The 3,703-nt window shown below is 49.1% G+C and overlaps 1 pseudogene; it reads right to left on the reverse strand.

Annotated features, from left to right (window-relative positions):
- Window positions 1-380: 380 nt before the first annotated feature.
- LOC102272920 (CREB-regulated transcription coactivator 2 pseudogene) lies at window positions 381-2,465 on the reverse strand (annotated as a pseudogene).
- Window positions 2,466-3,703: the final 1,238 nt, after the last annotated feature.

The raw sequence follows: 3,703 nt of genomic DNA on the forward strand, positions 1-3,703 counted from the left end.
TTTCCTTAATCCTCATTTCTGGTACCCTCAAAGCTAATCTCTTTTTTCTTTCTTTCTTTTTTTTTATTTAATAGGATTTTCCATTAACATATATTTAATAAAAAATAATATCTACTCTGGCTCTCTTGTCCATTGTAAGGGGAAGAGTGGTGAGGAGGGGCTGGCACTCTGCCCACCCCTAGGCATCCAGACAAGCCCTGCCTCCAAGGCTCCCCTCTACCCCCCATTTTCCAACAGGCTGTGAGCTCCAGACAGATGGTTCAAAATTACAAGTGCTTTAGGCCCTCCCTTGAGCTCCCCCAGCTCCCCACGTTGGGGGAATGGAGGAAAGGGACAGTGATGATGGACGGGCCGAGAAGAGGGATGGCAATGAGGCGGCCTCACTGCAGCTGGTCACTGCGGAACAAGTCCTCCACAGCAGGGTCAGGCAGCAAGGTGCAGGGGTTGCTCAGCGTGCTGAGCCCCTCCAGGCCCAGTGGCTTCATGTGTAGCTCCTCCTCCAGCCCCAGCCCCAGCCCCAGCCCAGCTGCTGACACTTCGAAGCCCAGCACTCAGGCCAGGGCCGCTGCAATCTCCTTGTAGAAGCCTGGGGAGGCATCTCCTGTGAGGATGATGTTAGGCCTTGAGCCATAGTGGGAACAGTGGGTTACATTCTCATGGTTGAGGGCATGAGTGTCCTGGGGGTCATTCACTGTCCTCTCACCCCCTAAGAATTCAGGCTCTTTGGAAAAGCCAGGGGGATCCAGCACCAGCATAGGTTCTCCATGCTGAACTGCTCCAGGTTCCCCAGGCTGAAGTCACTCATCGATTGGTGGTAAGACAGTTGCCCACGCTCACTGGGGCTGGCTGGGTACAGTGTCCCATACTGTAGCTGCCTGCCCTGAGGCTGACACCCTGAGGGCTGCACTGAGCAGGCCTGAGAGGGCAGCCCTGGCTGCTGCAGAGGCTTTGGGGCGGGTGGCTGGGTAGGCAGAATGAAACCTGGGAGGCTGTAATGGATATGGAGGCAGCCGCTGGTTGGTGGGCAGCTTACTGCTATCCAGGGGGACACCCTGAGTGATGGAAGACAAGGTGGGTGACATTGTTGGCAAAAACTGTTTGGGCAGTTGCTGTTGGGACCTTCTGGCATTGGCTGGGCCCACAAACTATGGGGACTGAGGGGCACATGGCCGTGGTGGGGGAAGGCCCTGGGGGCAGAAGCTGAGTAAGGCAGGGGCGGGGGTGGGGGTTGGCGGGGAGGGCAGAACCAGAGATGAAGCAGAAGAGGAGGAAGAGGAGGAGGAGAGAGCCAGGGCACTGAGCGAGGGGTGACCCAGGGAGGTGGTGGGCAGTGCATGGTGGGCCAAGGAGAAGGCAAGTAGACATGAGGGGTGACTGTGGGAGCCCTGGAGCTGGGGCTGAGGACTGCTCAGGGAAGCCTAGAGTTTGGGATTGCTTAGGGAGGACTGCAAGGATGGGTGGCTGAGAAGTGAATGAAGTCCTGGCACATCATAGCCCAGGCCCAGGCCCCCACTGATGCCCAGATGGGTCATGGTGTGGGTCAAACTGGAGGGACTGTTGCCCCCACTCAGGCTGACACACGCTGTCTCCTCTGGGTCCATGGGGTGGGCAGTGGTGGGAGTAAGTGCAGGGTGGTAAGGTCAGGTAGGGAGCCTCCTGTGTTCATGGCAGGTAGGAGGACAGGCACAGTAGCAGGCTGGTCAGGAGACAGGGAGATGTTAATTCCAGTGACTTCACAGGACCAAAGTCGGGAGGAGGATGAGGACAGCTTCTTAGCATCCCATGGTTTCAGCAAGTGCTTACCATCTAGCAAGTTCTCCTCAACAGATGGGACTTTGGAGTCCATCTTGCCATCCAGAAAACCTCCACAGCTGATCGGCAGGACCCTAGTGGGTGCAGGGCCTGGATAAGTGTCTGGAGGGCTGGGGTTCATCATTCTTTAGTGAAGGACAGAGTCAGAGCTTGTTCGCTTAAGGGCAGATGGTAGTCGAAACAACTGCCCCTTTTCTGCAGGGAAATTGCCCCAGGGCATTGTCCTCCACTAACTGGACTCCGGGGAAGGAGATAAATAGGACAATAGGGAGAGCTGTCAATGTGGCGAGGGTAGCGGTGAAGTAGGGACACCATTCTTCGGGGATCTCGCTGCACCTGTTCCACCAGCCCGTGGTGCCGAGTGCTCCAAGATGAATCCAGAGGGGAGTGGAAGGGACCCTGGAACTCAGCCAGGCCACAGCCAACCTGGTTCACGTTGGGCAGAGAGCCACTATAATGGGAGCTCCTTGTGTATGCCAGCCACAGTTTTTGGGCCTGTAACTGGATGGAGCCAAAGTCTATCATCACCTCCTCGAAGGCCACCGTCTCCTCGGCCTGACATTGCTTCTGCAGCGCGATCTTCTCAAAAAACTTAAGCAGATTGGAAGCTGAAGCCGTGGCCGAACCGGCCCATTTGCTCCAGATGTCACCATCTTTCTCCCCCTTCCCTACCCACCACCGTCCCAATACAAGCCTCCACCTTCGCCATGGGCCCCAGCCCGGCTCTTCTAGCCATAGCTGCTGCCACCTTTTCTTTCTTTCTTCTGAAGTATAATTGACCTACAACACTAAGTTATCTCCTGGTTACCACATATTAATCTGATATTTCTAACTATACAAAATGATCACCATGATAAGTCTAGTTATAATTTCTCAACATGCAAAGAAACTATATTTACCATATTCCCCATATTGTACATTTCATACCTATGACTATCAACTGAAATTTCGTGCTTCTTAATCTGCCTATTTCTCTCCCCACCACCCCTCCTCTCTGGAAACCACCTATTTGTTCTCTGTATCTATGACTCTGTTTCTGTTTAGTTATGTTTGTTCATTTATTTTGTGTTTTAGATGCCACATACAAGTAAAATCACACACTATTTGGCTTTGTCTGCCATTTCACTTAGCATAATACTGTCAGTCCATCCATATTGTTGAATGCAAGATTTCATTCTTTTGTATGGCTGAGTACTATGCTACTGTATATATGTGTGTACATGTGTGTGTGTGTGTGTGTGTATGTGTGTGTGTGTATATATATGTGTATATATATATATTCTTTATACATTCGTCTGCACTTGGGGTGCTTCCATATTTTGACTATGATAAATAATGGTGCTATGAACATTGGGGTATGCATGTTTTGAATTAGTTTTTTTTTTTTTTTTTTAGTTCAGATACATACACAGAAGTGGAATTGGTTAATCACATGGTAGTTTATCTTTTTTGGTTCTTTTGAGGAAACTATATGGTTTGCTATAGTGGTTGTACCAATTTACATTACCATCAATAGCATACAAGTGTTCCTTTTTTGTCATATCCTCCCCAACATTTGTTATTTTTGGTTTTTGATGTTAGTTATTCTGAGAAGGGGGAGAAGATAAATTTTTTAATTGGGTCATGTGTTTGCATGTTTGACTTGTATGAGCTACTTAAATATGATAGATTAATTCCTTATTGGTCATGTCATTTACAATTAATTTTCATTCAGTAGATTGCCTTTTCATTTTGTTGATGGTTTATTTTGCTATGCAAAAGCTTTTAAGTTAAATTAGGTCACATTTGTTTATTTTTGCTTTTATTTCTTATGCCATAGGAGACAGATCCAAACAAAGAAGGCTATGATATACGTTCAAGAGTTTTCTGCCTATGTTCTCTGCTGGGAGTT

This window comes from Bos mutus, chromosome 7 (genome assembly GCF_027580195.1).
Source record: "Bos mutus isolate GX-2022 chromosome 7, NWIPB_WYAK_1.1, whole genome shotgun sequence".
NCBI classification, from domain to species: domain Eukaryota; kingdom Metazoa; phylum Chordata; class Mammalia; order Artiodactyla; family Bovidae; genus Bos; species Bos mutus.